The sequence below is a fragment of the Pseudophryne corroboree genome, chromosome 2 (assembly GCF_028390025.1).
Source record: "Pseudophryne corroboree isolate aPseCor3 chromosome 2, aPseCor3.hap2, whole genome shotgun sequence".
In the NCBI taxonomy this organism is placed as follows: Eukaryota; Metazoa; Chordata; class Amphibia; order Anura; family Myobatrachidae; genus Pseudophryne; species Pseudophryne corroboree.
This window is the reverse complement of record NC_086445.1, coordinates 170,464,434-170,480,908: the sequence shown is the minus strand read 5'-3', so window position 1 is coordinate 170,480,908 and position 16,475 is coordinate 170,464,434. Positions and strand designations below refer to the sequence as shown.

The following is a 16,475-nucleotide window of genomic DNA, read 5'->3' as shown; positions in this document are numbered from 1 at the left end:
CAAAAAACCCACCTGAAGTGCAAATGACTGCAGGAAGCCAGCTACACAGTCGCACGCAGACCGATACCGAGACAACTGCGCAGGTGCGGGCAGTGTCAGATTGGAGTATGAAGGGTCCACCGGGGAAATGCAGCAGTAGGGGCCCATGCTTAAGAAACTTGGCCAACCTTTACAGAGGATGCATCTTGCTGAAAACATGGATACCACATCTTACTACCATATAAATAGGCTAACGCAACCACTAAATTTGATTGGCCGGAGGGTGGATGTTGGTCTAGTTTCTATAGAAACAAACAAAGCAGCCATGTTCATCTATGTTCCTGCTCTGCCAGATAACTGAACCTCTAATAGAGTAACGGTGTATAATGTGAGTACACAGCCTGGAACCGGATATTAGAGGAGGGGTTGGGATCCTATTGGGCCAGTACAACCCTGAGCGCAGGACACGTTCTGCTTTGTTGCACGCAGTACTGCTTAGTTGGGGTCGGGAGGGGAAAGCACTGGGCAGCGTCCCTTTAAATGGGGGATTGTCAGCCAAGTTTTTTTGGGAGTGCCGAGACCAGTTTCTGTGTCTTCTGATGCAGATTTACTTGCCTCTGCTATGGATCTGAGTAACTTGATGGTCTGTTCCTCCAATTCTGTCATTATTTTTTTTTTTTTCTACCATTCTTTGGCAATGCTGGCTACACAATTGTATATGCATAGATCACTTAAGTAGTGTTTTACATTGATAATAAGTGGGAAGCAATTCTTTTGTTTACAAGGCTGTAGTGATAGGTTGTTTTTTTTGTTTGCTTGGTTTTTTCTTCTTCTTTTTTTAGCATTTACAGTGTGCACCCACATCCAGAGCAAGACACTGAAAGCAGATTCTGAGTTGGAGACTACTAGCTGCCTGTAAAGAGGGCAAATCAGACATGTGGGGGAAATGTAATAGCCTGCGATCTACAAGTATCGGTGAGAATCTGACAAGTCTGTCCAATTCTTAAAGTGGCAATCATTTAAAAGGCAAAACCATGTTGTTTTTGCGTTTTAGATGATTGCCACGATAAAACATTAAGCAGACTCGCTGGATACATGCTGATGCCTGCAAGTCGCAGACTATTACATTTCCCCTAGGACTCTTTCAGGCAATATATAAATGCGAAAGCCCTCACTCACTCACTTACTGACTCATCACTAATTCTCTTCCTTCCCGATATGTTAGGAAGATGAAATGTAACATAGGTATTCTGCAGGTGGGAAATAGGAAAACTACGTAATTAGAATTTTAAATAATCTCCCCTAAGGTGGTGAAAAGGGGGTCGACATAATGACATCAATACTAATGCGTGGCTTGCGTTGCCGGAAAGGTAATGCCCAAATGGACAATTGGATAAAAATTTGGATTGCACCTCCGGTGTTTAGAATTTAACAAACAACAAAAATGCGAAAGCCCTCACTCACTCACTCATCACTAATTCTCTTACTTCCCGATATGTTAGGAAGATGAAATGTAACATAGGTTTTCTGCCGTTGGGAATTAGAAAACTACGTAATTAGAATTTTAATAAATCTCACCTAAGGGGATGAATAGGGGGTTGACATAATGGCATCATTACCGATGCGTGGCTTGCGTTGCGTGAATGATAACGCCCAAATGAACAATCTGATCAAACTTTGGATTGCACCTCCAGTGTGTAGAATTTAATAATCTACAAAATGGTCCTGTCACTTTTTACCGTATCTGCTACGGGTGCTCCTCAGGTAACACCAAGAACCATGGATTAATATTTACTTACATAAAGACGTCTCAAATTTACAGCTCTACAGTATAGATTTACCAAATTTTTAACACTCCTTTGTATTTACAACCGTGAAAACCAGAAACTCCTGTGCCATAAATATACAGACCTGTTTTAAGAAAAAGATACATACATACGGGTGGTATTCATGTGACTGGCGGTCTTCTGACCGACAGTCACATGACCTCCTCCACCATCCCGCCGGCTCAGTATCCCGATGGTCGGCATGCCGACCAACAGGGACTATTTCCACTCGTGGGTGTCCACGACACCCATAGAGTGGGAAAAGAACCCGTGGCGACCGCAGGTCGCCACCGAGCCCGCAGCGTGGCGAGCGCAGCGAGCCCGCAAGGGGCTTGCTGCACTCGCCCCTCCCTGCCGGGATCCCGGCGTCGGTATGCTGCCGGGATACCGGCGTCGGTAAGCTGACCGGCAGTCAGAAGACCGCCGGTCAGCCATACTACACCCATACATACATATTCCGACCTAACTCCGTTTTGTGCTGTAAGTGTAGCAACGATTGAGAAAAAGTGAGATATATATGAAGGAATTGCCGCATATCAAAGACTTTATTGGCTGGTTATGAATCCTTATTTTTAAAATTACAATTTAATAATGTTGTCCACCTATTTTATTAAACCAGTGGGAAAAATCCAGCTCCAAGCGTAAATGTTCCTTGTATTGCCAGATGAACATCAGTGAGACAAAGCAGCGGCTTTTCTAAACTACCGGTTCCTGTGGGGTTGGAGGGGAAAATGTAAATTTCACTAGAACGATTGCTACAAATAAAATAAATCCTACCACCATTATGCACACTGACGTTCTACATCTTGTATTAAATTAGGTCACATTCTGTTTTGAGTCATTCCTCTGACATATGTGCTGAAACAGAGAATAATGATGTATGGTAATTTCCACTCCATTCTGGCTGCCGTCCTGTACCTCCAACCTTTGCTCTCTACTAGAAAGGCTGTTAGTTAATCTTTAATTACAGCGTGGATGATACTGTACGCCAGTATAAGAGTCACCATGCCAATAAAGAGCAGTTCCTATTAGTAATCCACCAGACCGCTGATGTATGCTTGGGTAACATTTCTGTACTGTATGTGCACATTATCCTACACTTAGCGTACTTTTTTAAAGACAGATCTATAGAAAAGTTATTTCAATATGTAGAGAATGTTTTTCTGGTAATATTCCACTGAATCTCAATAACATACTGTCCAGCGACCTTGACTTTCCTAGTGCAGACCCCAAAAGCGTTGTCTGAAATTGTTGTGATATGGATGGATCAGGGATGGAGTTTATTCTGTATCTCCAATTTCCATTCTGAAATGTTGGCAAGTATGCCTTCATGTAGTCATAAGCTACACATTACAGTCACACAAAGATATGTTGTTATATGATCAGTCTAGCAATTACATATTACGCAGCGCTTTACACTCACACCGTGTCCGTCAAGCCCTGCCCCACTGCAGAATCCAGTTTATATTCCATTCCATAGTCAGATGAACTTAGATGATATTATTTTAGGTCAATGCCGTGATTCATTTCTTGTTTTTCTCCACAAAACACTTGTCATCCATAGTTTAGGCCGTTTATTTTGGTATGGAAAGTCGGCTGTCAGAATGTTGACACCATAGTCGACAGGTTCTGAATGTTGACAGTCTAGGGAGTGTATTTACTAAAATGCTGGTTTATAGACTTGGCGATGTTGCCCATAGCAACCAGAATCTAGCTATTATCTACTAGAAGGTGTTAGAGAAATAAATAGAATCTCATTGGATGCTATCGGCAACATCTCCACTTCTATGAACCCGCAATTTAATAAATATACCCCTAAATATCAACATGGCCTTTTGGTCGACATTCATAACTGCCGTCATGGTTAATATGTTTCTCTGACGTCCTAAGTGGATGCTGGGGACTCCGTCAGGACCATGGGGATTAGCGGCTCCGCAGGAGACAGGGCACAAAACTAAAGCTTTAGGATTAGGTGGTGTGTACTGGCTCCTCCCCCTATGACCCTCCTCCAAGCCTCAGTTAGGTTTTTGTGCCCGTCCGAGCAGGGTGCAATCTAGGTGGCTCTCTTAAGGAGCTGCTTAGAAAAAGTTTTTAGGTTTCTTATTTTCAGTGAGTCCTGCTGGCAACAGGCTCACTGCATCGAGGGACTTAGGGGAGAGAAGTTCAACTCACCTGCGTGCAGGATGGATTGGCTTCTTAGGCTACTGGACACCATTAGCTCCAGAGGGAGTCGGAACACAGGTCTCACCCTGGGGTTCGTCCCAGAGCCGCACCGCCGACCCCCCTTGCAGATGCTGAAGATTGAAGGTCCAGAAACCGGCGGCAGAAGGCTTTTCAGTCTTCATGAAGGTAGCGCACAGCACTGCAGCTGTGCGCCATTGTTGTCACACACTTCACACCAACGGTCACGGAGGGTGCAGGGCGTTGCTGGGGGCGCCCTGGGCAGCAATGTATAATACCTTATTCTGGCTAAAAATACATCACATATAGCCCCTGGAGGCTATATGGATGTATTTAACCCCTGCCAGGTCTCAGAAAAACGTGAGAAGAAGCCCGCCGAAAAGGGGGCGGGGCCTATTCTCCTCAGCACACAGCGCCATTTTCCCTCACAGAAAGGCTGGTGGGAAGGCTCCCAGGCTCTCCCCTGCACTGCACTACAGAAACAGGGTTAAAACAGAGAGGGGGGGCACTTATTTGGCGATATGTATATATATATTAAAATGCTATAAGGGAAAAACACTTATATAAAGGTTGTCCCTGTATAATATAGCGTTTTTGGTGTGTGCTGGCAAACTCTCCCTCTGTCTCCCCAAAGGGCTAGTGGGGTCCTGTCCTCTATCAGAGCATTCCCTGTGTGTGTGCTGTGTGTCGGTACTTGTGTGTCGACATGTATGAGGACGATGTTGGTGAGGAGGCGGAGCAATTGCCTGTAATGGTGATGTCACTCTCTAGGGAGTCGACACCGGAATGGATGGCTTATTTAAGGAATTACGTGATAATGTCAACACGCTGCAAGGTCGGTTGACGACATGAGACGGCCGGCAAACCAATTAGTACCTGTCCAGGCGTCTAAAACACCGTCAGGGGCGTTAAAACGTCCTTTTACCTCAGTCGGTCGACACAGACACAGACACGGACACTGACTCCAGTGTCGACGGTGAAGAAACAAACGTATTTTCCTTTAGGGCCACACGTTACTTGTTAAGGGCAATGAAGGAGATGTTACATATTTCTGATACTACAAGTACCACAAAAAAGGGTATTATGTGGAGTGTGAAAAAACTACATGTGGTTTTTCCTGAATCAGATAAATTAAATGAAGTGTGTGATGATGCGTGGGTTTCCCCCGATAGAAAATTATTGGCGGTATACCTTTTCCCGCCAGAAGTTATGGCGCGTTGGGAAACACACCTTAGGGTGGATAAGGCGCTCACACGCTTATAAAAACAAGTGGCGTTACCGTCTCCAGATACGGACGCCCTCAAGGAGCCAACTGATAGGAGGTTGGAAAATATCCTAAAAAGTATATACACACATACTGGTGTTATACTGCGACCAGCGATCGCCTCAGCCTGGATGGGCAGCGCTGGGGTGGCTTGGTCGGATTCCCTGACTGGAAATATTGATACCCTTGACAGGGACAGTATTTTATTGACTATAGAGCATTTAAAAGATGCATTTCTATATATGCGAAACTCTGGCATCAAGAGTAAGTGCGATGTCCATATCTGCCAGACGATGTTTCTGGACACGACAGTGGTCAGGTGATGCAGATTCCAAACGGCACATGGAAGTATTGCCGTATAAAGGGGAGGAGTTATTTGGGGTCGGTCCATCGGACCTGGTGGCCACGGCAACAGCTAGAAAATCCACCTTTTTTACCCCAAGTCACATCTCAGCAGAAAAAGACAGTCTTTTCAGCCTCAGTCCTTTATTTATTTATTTATTTATAGTCTATGGGGACCATAATATCTGCTCAGGGATAGAGGTAAGGGAAGAAGACTGCAGCAGGCAGCCCATTCCCAGGAACAGAAGCCTTCCACCGCTTCTGCCAAGTCCTCAGCATGACGCTGGGGCCGTACAAACAGGTGCGGTGGGGGGTCGTCTCAAGAGTTTCAGCACGCAGTGGGCTCACTCGCAAGTGGACCCCTGGATCCTACAAGTAGTATCCCAGGGGTACAGATTGGAAATTCGAGACGTCTCCCCCTCGCAGGTTCCTGAAGTTTGCTTTACCAACGTCTACCTCCGACAGGGAGGCAGTATTGGAAACAATTCACAAGCTGTATTCCCAGCAGGTGATAATCAAAGTACCCCTCCTACAACAAGTAAAGGGGTATTATTCCACACTATATTGTGGTACTGAAGCCAGACGGCTCGGTGAGACCTATTCTAAATGGAGTCACTCAGAGCAGTGATAGCGAACCAGGAAGAAGGGGACTATATGGTGTCCCTGGACATCAAGGATGCTTACCTCCATGTCCAAATTTGCCCTTCTCACAAAGGGTACCTCAGGTTCGTGGTACAAAACTGTCACTATCAGTTTCAGACGCTGCCGTTTGGATTGTCCACGGCACCCCGGGTCTTTACCAAGGTAATGGCCGAAATGATGATTCTTCTTCAAAGAAAAGGCGTCTTAATTATCCCTTACTTGGACGATCTCCTGATAAGGGCAAGGTCCAGAGAACAGTTGGAGGTCGGAGTAGCACTATCTCAAGTAGTTCTACGACAGCACGGGTGGATTCTAAATATTCCAAAATCGCAGCTGTCTCCGACGACACGTCTGCTGTCCCTAGGGATGATTCTGGACACAGTCCAGAAAAAGGTGTTTCTCCCGGAGGAGAAAGCCAGGGAGTTATCCGAGCTAGTCAGGAACCTCCAAAAACCAGGAAAAGTGTCAGTGCATCATTGCACAAGGGTCCTGGGAAAAATGGTGGCTTCTTACGAAGCGATTCCATTCGGCAGATTTCACGCAAGAACTTTTCAGTGGGATCTGCTGGACAAATGGTCCGGATCGCATCTTCAGATGCATCAGCGGATAACCCTGTCTCCAAGGACAAGGGTGTCTCTTCTGTGGTGGCTGCAGAGTGCTCATCTACTAAAGTGCCACAGTTATGCATTCAGGACTGGGTCCTGGTGACCACGGATTCCAGCTTGAAAGGCTGGGGAGCAGTCACACAGGGAAAAAATTTCCAGGGAGTGTGATCAAGTCTGGGGACTTCTCTCCGCATAAATATACTGGAGCTAAGAGCAATTTACAATGCTCTAAGCTTAGCAAGACCTCTGCTTCAAGGTCAGCCGGTATTGATCCAGTGGGACAACATCACGGCAGTCGCCCACGTAAACAGACAGGGCGGCACAAGAAGCAGGAGGACAATGGCAGAAACTGCAAGGATTCTTCGCTGGGCGGAAAATCATGTGATAGCACTGTCAGCAGTTTTCATTCCGGGAGTGGACAACTGGGAAGCAGACTTCCTCAGCACGACCTCCACCCGGGAGAGTGGGGACTTCATCGAGAAGTTGTTTCCACATGATTGTGCACCGTTGGGAAAGACCAAAGGTGGACATGATGGCGTCCCGCCTGAACAAAAAACTGGACAGGTATTGCGCCAGGTCAAGAGACCCTCAGGAAATAGCTGTGGACGTTCTGGTAACACCATGGGTGTACCAGTCGGTGTATGTGTTCCCTCCTCTGCTTCTCATACCAAAGGTACTGAGAATTATAAGACGTAGAGGAGTAAGAACTATACTCGTGGCTCCAGATGGGCCAAGAAGGACTTGGTACCCGGAACTTCATGAGATGCTCACAGAGGACTCAGGGCCTCTGCCGATAAGAATGGACTTGCTTCAGCAAGTACCATGTCTGTTCCAAGACTTACCGCGGGTGCGTTTGGCGGTTGAACGCCGGATCCTAAGGAAAAAAAAAAAAGGCATTCCGGAAGAGGTCATTCCTACCCTGGTCAAAGCCAGGAAGGAGGTGACCGCACAACATTATCACCACATGTGGCGAAAATATGTTGCGTGGTGTGAGGCCAGAAGGCCCCACGAAGAAATTTCAACTCGGTCGATTCCTGCATTTCCTGAAAACAGGAGTGTCTATGGGCCTCAAATTGGGGTCCATTAAGGTTCAAATTTCGGCCCTGTCGATTTTCTTCCAGAAAGAATTGGCTTCAGTTCCTGAAGTCCAGAAATTTGACAAGGGAGTACTGCATATACAACCCCCTTTTGTGCCTCCAGTGGCACTGTGGGATCTCAACGTAGTCCTGGGATTCCTCAAATCACGTTGGTTTAAACCGCTCAAATCTGTGGATTTGAAATATCTCACATGGAAAGTGACCATGATGTTGGCCCTGGCCTCGGCCAGGCGAGTGTCAGAATTGGCGGCTTTGTCTCACAAAAGCCCATATCTGATTGTCCATTCGGACAGGGCAGAGCTGCGGACTCGTCCCCAGTTTCTCCCTAAGGTGGTGTCAGCGTTTCATCTGAACCAGCTTATTGTGGTACCTGCGGCTACTAGAGAGTTGGAGGACTCCAAGTTGCTAGATGTTGTCAGGGCCCTGAAAATATAGATTTCCAGGACGGCTGGAGTCAGGAAAACTGACTTGCTGTTATCCTGTATGCACCCAAAAAACTGGGTGCTCTTGCTTCTAAGCAGACGATTGCTAGTTGAATGTGTAGTACAATTCAGCTTGCACATTCTGTGGCAGGACTGCCACAGCCAAAATATATAAATGCCCATTCCACAAGGAAGGTGGGCTCATCTTGGGCGACTGCCCGAGGGGTCTCGGCTTTACAACTTTGCCGAGCTGCTACTTGGTCAGGGGCACACCCTGGCTGAGGAGGACCTGGAGTTCTCTCACTCGGTGCTGCAGAGTCATCCGCACTCTCCCGCCCGTTTGGGAGCTTTGGTATAATCCCCATGGTCCTGACGGAGTCCCCAGCATCCACTTAGGACGTCAGAGAAAATAAGATTTTACTTACCGATAAATCTATTTCTCGTAGTCCGTAGTGGATGCTGGGCGCCCATCCCAAGTGCGGATTGTCTGCAATACTTGTACATAGTTATTGATAAAAAAAAATCGGGTTGTTATTGTTGTGAGCCGTCTGTTCAGAGGCTCCTACGTTTGTCATACTGTTAACTGGGTTTAGATCACAAGTTATACGGTGTGATTGGTGTGGCTGGTATGAGTCTTACCCGGGATTCAATATCCTTCCTTATTGTGTACGCTCGTCCGGGCACAGTATCCTAACTGAGGCTTGGAGGAGGGTCATAGGGGGAGGAGCCAGTACACACCACCTAATCCTAAAGCTTTAGTTTTGTGCCCTGTCTCCTGCGGAGCCGCTAATCCCCATGGTCCTGACGGAGTCCCCAGCATCCACTACGGACTACGAGAAATAGATTTATCGGTAAGTAAAATCTTATTTTTTTTATGTTTAGGGTTAGGCTAAAATAAGCAAAATAAACATTCTGTTGCAGACATGTTAAATGTCTAAATTATGAATATGTTGAAAAGTTTACATGTCGACATAAAGTCCCGGTTGACATTTAGAACCTGTCAACATTCTGACTGGAACCCGATTCTCTCACCATATAGCCATTGATAAAGCTAAATATTTATCTTACTTAAAACCCTTTAAGAGGTCTAAGAACACTGTACGCTATTAACGTATGGAATACCGTAAGGGTACGCACGTTGCGTAACAATCGCTTAGCCGTAGTCGAGACGCTCAAGCGTTACGCTCGCTCACGGCCAAGAGATCACAGGCAGGCCCGCTATTGGCTGCCGACTAACGTAATGATTCGCTATAGCGTAGCGGACGCTCGGGACCACGAGGAGATCACCAGCGGCGCAGACGCTCACAATGTTAAACCTTTATAACTATACCATAAAACAGTGTATTATGCAGTAAACCCTGGTGTAGTGATAAGATGAGAATGCAACACTTAGTAAGCGGGTTTACACTAAAGCTGTTTGAGCGATAGAGACGCTCCTATTACCCACTGCAATATAATGAACACACAATACTGGTCTAAGGGTCTAACGCCTTTTAAGGAAATGAATGAACGTTCAAAAGAATAATACAATACAAGTCATACACTACCAATATAACATAGACTACCTAACCAGATAACTACACATGAAATACAATATCAGTACAATAACTATATAAGAGAAACGAGAGAGAGAGAGAGAGAAGAGAGAGAGATATATGGCTCAGAATAACAAGAAAGACAATATGATTGCGGAGAAAAACTTACGCACAAAGGGGAACGATCGCATGCGCCTCTGGACATCCAGCTCCCGATTATCAGCAATGAGAACCGTTGAAGAGTGAGAGCTGGATGTGATCGGCTTGTCTATTTATGCCCCACACACAATACAATTCAATGGTCCCTACAATCTCATTGTTCATTGGACACAGGAATTCGTCTTCGCACTAAAACAAAAGGTCATAGGTTGATTCATACAGGTGGGCTGTGTCTACTTCCAACTGCTCAGGTGGGTGGGAAACTAGGTTTCCCGCCGCATGGATAAGTAAGTGCAAATAATAGTAAATGGACATAAACTTCTTATGTCCATAACTATTCGCACGAGCGATTAATCTGCTCCAAACCAACACCGGAATATTGCTAATTAAATACTCTTCCGATGGATACTAAACACCACTGTATAATCCTTGTCTGACCCCTTGTATCAGACAAAGAGGGATCCCTCTGTCCATGAACATGCTACATTAACTAAACTTTCAGAATCTATCAAAGGGACCATGATCTACAAAATACATTATATGGTTAAAATATATATCGATTGAATCGCCCGCTAGACGCATACAAACTCTACCGTAAATCCGCATATCGTGCGCCTGCGGGTGCCCGCGAAGGCGAGTATGCGCACGGACGGGAGAGCTCTTGCACGCGCAGCGGGAGCTCGCATGAGGTGCAAATATGGCAGTGTGCATAGTGATATTTTTCTGACTTTGACAGTCCACCCTTTGGCAGTCAACAATAACTGCCACTTCCTAAAACATTTCAAAACGAGAAAAATATATGTCAAGTGTAAATACATTTCCATGATTGGGTAGGGGAGGAGAGGAGAAGGTAGGAAAAGGGTATGACCTAGTGAGATAGCAGAAGCATGTGTGTATGAATCCATGTTTGGGGGGTCATGTATCATCGTGCCGTACGTGTTTTAAATCAAGCTTCGAGGTATTGCGAAGTATACATTTGAATTCCTTCTTATCCCGTGGTACGGGTCTGTGGATGGGCTGTCAAACTTTACCGAGCTCTCTTCGGCTTTTGGTTGCAACAAAATGGGGGAGCACATTTTAGTTGATGATACATGAATGGGGGAATATGTGAATGCTGATATCTGTGCCGGTATTCCCTATCGCCTATGTGTGTGCTTTACCTGAAGGTTGTAGGGATGAAGATAAGACACAATTATGGTAAATGCAGTGGTATTCTATGTCAGGTTAATGAACATTTGTCGGTTGAAGTCTTGTTCGGTGTCTGTTGAATGCAGTCTTCTTTGGGCTTTTGCCAATAGGTGTGGGCAAAAGCTTTGTCAATGTCCATAGACTTACAAAAGTGTTGGGCTAGCGTAATTTTAAAATTTCTAGGGAAACTGGGGGTCTATGGCATAGTTCATCAAATATCTGTGTATAAGGTTGTCAAAACTTCTTCTTTAATCCATCAGTTGTCTGTATACAGGCTCGTCAAATTCCTCGTCCAAGTGGGTCTTTTTACCTTGGAGAAAACGGAAAAACAGGTGAAAGAAACGGACCGTATAATCGCATTTTCATCACATCATTGTCTCTACCGTTGGGTCATAAATCAAATCCATTGGAATTACAATTTCCTCACTCCTTAAACTCATCACCCTAGTACTTCGTTTGCACTTCATTAAAGCCTGACCGCATCTAAATATCAAGCCAATCGTTATGACAACACCTAAGATACATAGGAGAAACTTCCCTACATCCATTATGACTCCTTGAGCCCATTCTCCTAAACCAGAGAACCAATTTCGCGGGTTCAACCATGACACCCAACCAGTCAGCTCATTACCCACAGCAGCAAAGGTGAGATTGTGTCTCCTGCGAAATTCCCACTTTAATTGGAGAATATCGTCCATCTTTTGGTCTATGACCTCGACCGGGTCCTCGGTACTATTCGTTATATATGTGCAGCATTTCACGCCGTACTGCGTTGCCAGTGTGACACAATATCCACCTGTCACTGCCGTGAGATAATTGAGAATCATTCTATGCTGAACCAGTTCTGTTTTATAAGCTTGAAGTTCTCTTCCAGTATACCTAAACGTGTCATCATACATTTCTGTGATATTGTCTAACAAATTTGCGAGCGCAGATATGTATTTATAATTCAACACTCCTCTGGCGGTGCGAGTGATGTCTAACGCAAGTAGAAACTGAATCCCGGTGGATTCATGGATCATGTCAGAGGCCGGATGCTCTGTTCTTTCTTTCAGGTGCCGTTTAACTACGTGCTCGTAGTGGGTGTGAGTATAAGGAGCTTGGGCAACACGGTGTATATCTTTCATTTTGGCATGTGATACAGTCATTACTTCAGGCAGTACTTTTCCAATATAACACAATCCTTCAGAGTTTGGGGCAAGCCACTTATACGCCTTCCTCCCGCATATGAAATATGCATCATCGGGGAGAACATATGGGACGGAGTAGGACATAACCATATTACACATCTTCCATGTGAAATCTCCTAACCCTAATTCTCCCATCTGTCTAGTACACGTATCAGCTTGTACGATATGTGCACAGTATCCTGGTGATACCTCTCCAACTCTCGTAATCCTACTTCCTAGGGTATACCTATATCGGAAAGATTTTCCTCTACTGGCTATGTGGCGTATAAGCTCTGTATCTGTCGGCATTCTATCTGCTCTATATGAAAAGGCCATGGTTTGGTTACTCCATGACACTTCCCAATTTCCCGGCTTTCGGGGATTGGAAATGTTAAAACATATTAGGGATCTATCCACATGATATTGGTGGAGCTTCAAGCTAGGAGGACTGGAGATATTAAACCTCCTGTCCACCGGCCTCCCACCACTTAGCTCAAGTACCTCCCCTATCGTTAAAGGAAATGGTACTAGTCCTGATTTGCTATGACCTTGAGGTACTTGAGAGCATACCCAACAATCTGTTTGATTTAACACACTACCCACTAAGGAGTGATAGTCACTCAAGGGATGCCGGTCCATGTGGATATTAAAACTGGATTGGCATTTCTTGATGCACCCATCCTCAACTACATTGTCACAGAGCCTACAGATACAGTTTTCTTCAGCTAACAATCCTTCACAATTCCTTCTATGGTCTATGCTATCGGATCGTTTTCTGATACTCGCCTTTGCTTGTTGATTATGTTGTTCTCGGAAAACTACGCCTCCATCTCTGTCATCAGAACCCATTCCAGAACCTCTCTCGACCTCCATGGTACTCTCGCCGGAACAGACTGCTCTGGTCAACATCATGGTCAACAGGAAAATCCGGATCACAGTCTCTTGAGGCAAGTCCATCTTAGGAGGAAACGAAGACGAATGAGAAGGGGGGGAAAATTATTTGAGGGAGAGGGGATGGGAAGTGGAGAAAAACAATAAAAGGGAAACAGGGAATCGACAACTGCTTTTGATCTTGTGATTCTCAATGCTCAGGTGCCGCCTCAGTCCTCCTGGAACAGACACTCCAGTGATACAACTTCCTCTACCGTCTGTTCCTTATCACGGGACCTCTCTGGATCAGCAACCTTCTTACAATGGGACGAATGAACCCAAGTCTCTCTCTCGGCAACCTTCAATGCTGTAGTGCTAGTCAATAAGACTTGGTATGGTCCTTCCCATCTGTCAATAAGGCAACCTGAGCGTAGAAAATTCCGTATCATTACATAATCCCCAGGTTCAATGTCATGACAATTACTATCTGGTAAATCAGGAATCACCAACTTCAAATTATCATTTTGATTCCTTAGCTGTTTACTCATGTTAATCAGGTACTTTACAGTCACTTCATTGTTACACTTCAAATCATCCTGAGGGTTAATCATAACATGCGGTTGTCGACCAAACAAGATTTCAAAGGGAGACAGATTAAGAGGGGACCTGGGAGTGGTTCTGATGCTGTATAGTACAATGGGTAAAGCTTCTAGCCATGTCAATCCTGTTTCTGCCATAACTTTGCTCAATTTATTTTTAATAGTGCTGTTCACTCTTTCTACTTTCGCACTCGCCTGGGGGCGGTACGGAGTGTGCAGTTTACTATCAATTCCCATCAACTTACACATTCCTTGAAAGACATCACCTGTAAAATGGGTACCCCTATCACTCTCAATTATTCTAGGGATACCGTATCTACACACAAATTCCTGCACAATTTTCTTAGCAGTAAACATAGCGGTATTTGTGGCCGCAGGAAATGCTTCGACCCAATTTGAGAACACATCTATACAAACAAGTACATATTTCAAATTCCGACAAGGGGGTAATTGGATAAAGTCAATCTGTATTACCTGAAAAGGGCCGCCTGTAGGTGGGATATGAGATGGTTCTGTTGGTATTGCCTTTCCGATATTCTTTCTCAAACAGGTAAGGCATGACATTGCTCTCTTACCTGCATGAGATGAAAATCCTGGGGCGCACCAATATGCTCTTACCAACTTACACATTCCTTCCTTGCCCAGATGAGTCAGCCCGTGTGCTGCCTCCGCTAAACATGGAAGATATGCTCTGGGGGGCCACTGGTTTACCTTGTCCATCCGTCCAGAGTCCTGAGGACTCCTGGCCATATCCTTTTGCCTTCCAGACTGCCTTTTCCTGTGTGGAACACAAATTTTGCATTTCACACAGCTTCTGTGTGTTGATGGTATTAAATACCATCAGTTGTGTGGTGTCTGTCTGTCTGGGGGTACCAGCTGCTAACTTAGCAGCTTCATCTGCTCGGCTGTTACCAAGTGATACTGGGTCTTGGCTATATGTGTGTGCTTTACACTTGATAACAGCCACTCTGTCGGGTTCCTGTATCGCTGTTAGAAGCCTTTTTATGTGAGCTGCATGCGCTACCGGTGTACCAGCTGCTGTCATGAAATTTCTGAGGCGCCATAGGGCTCCGAAATCATGGACTACCCCGAATGCGTATCTAGAGTCGGTGTAGATATTGGCTGATTTGCCCTTAGCCAATTCACATGCTCTGGTTAGGGCGACCAGTTCAGCAACCTGGGCTGAGTGAGGTGGGCCTAGCGGTTCTGCTTCTATGGTGCCTTGGTCATCTACGACTGCGTATCCAGTACACAAGTCTCCCGAGTCTGACTGTCTGTGACAACTACCGTCGGTGTAGAAAGTAAAGTCTACATCTTCTAGTGGGTTGTCACTGATGTCAGGCCTTGCCGTGAAATTTTGGGTCAAATATTCCATACAATCATGTGTGTCCTCCTTTGTATTAAATTCTCCTTCCCCACCACTCTCATCCTCCACCCTTTGTGCCTGTCCAGGCACACCTGGGAGATATGTTGCAGGATTTAATGCACTGCATCTCCTTATGGTGATGTTTACGGGGGCCATTAGTGCCAATTCCCATCTTGTAAACCGCGCTGATGAGACGTGCCTGGTTTGGGCAGAATTTAGCAAGGCTGACACTGCATGTGGTGTATGAATTGTGAGGTTGTGACCTAGCACTACATCTTCGCTTTTCGTTACTAGCAATGCTATCGCAGCAACGCTTCGCAAGCATGTGGGGAGGGATCGCGCTACCGTATCTAGCTGAGCGCTGTAGTATGCTACTGGCCTGCTGGTCCACCGTGCTTCTGGGTTAGGACGCCTGCCGCGCAACCAGCACTTTCTGTTCCGTACAGCTCAAAGGGTTTCCCATAGTCTGGCATACCTAATGCTGGCGCCTGCGTTAGGCACTGTTTAAGTATCTCAAATGCCATCTCGGACTCGTCTGTGTGCGAAATCCGATCAGGCTTGTTTGAGGAAACCATCTCCTGCAAAGGTAATGCTAGAATGGAAAATCCTGGGATCCAGTTACGGCAATACCCACACATTCCTAAAAATGTTCTGATCTGTTGCTGGGTTTGTGGCAGAGTCATGTCTCTAATTGCTTGAATTCTATCAGCGGTCAGGTGTCTCAGTCCTTGTGTTAGACAGTGTCCCAAGTATTTTACTTTAGTTTGGCATAATTGTAACTTGTCTTTGGAAACCTTGTGTCCTGTGTCTGAAAGATGAAACAGGAGCTGTTTCGTATCCTTCAGGGATGCTTCCACTGAATCAGAACACAGTAGTAGATCATCCACGTACTGTATTAATACTGATCCACTCTCTGGTTGGAAAGACTGTAAACAATCATGCAAAGCCTGGGAAAATATACTTGGACTGTCTATGAAACCTTGTGGTAATCGAGTCCATGTGTATTGGACTCCTCTGTATGTAAATGCAAACAAATATTGGCTGTCAGGGTGCAGAGGTACCGAAAAGAAAGCGGAGCAGAGGTCAATAACAGTGAAAAATTTCGCAGTGGGAGGGATTTGCATAAGGATGACAGCTGGATTTGGCACTACGGGGAACTGACTCTCAACTATTTTGTTAATCCCCCTTAGATCCTGCACTAGCCGGTAACCCCTCCCCCCACTCTTTTTCA

At 45.5% G+C, this 16,475-nt stretch overlaps 1 protein-coding gene across 5 annotated transcripts in view; it reads left to right on the top strand.

Moving 5' to 3' along the window:
* FNDC3A (fibronectin type III domain containing 3A) overlaps window positions 1-16,475 on the top strand; it is a 591,400-nt gene that overhangs the window by 372,728 nt on the left and 202,197 nt on the right. The window lies entirely within an intron of this gene.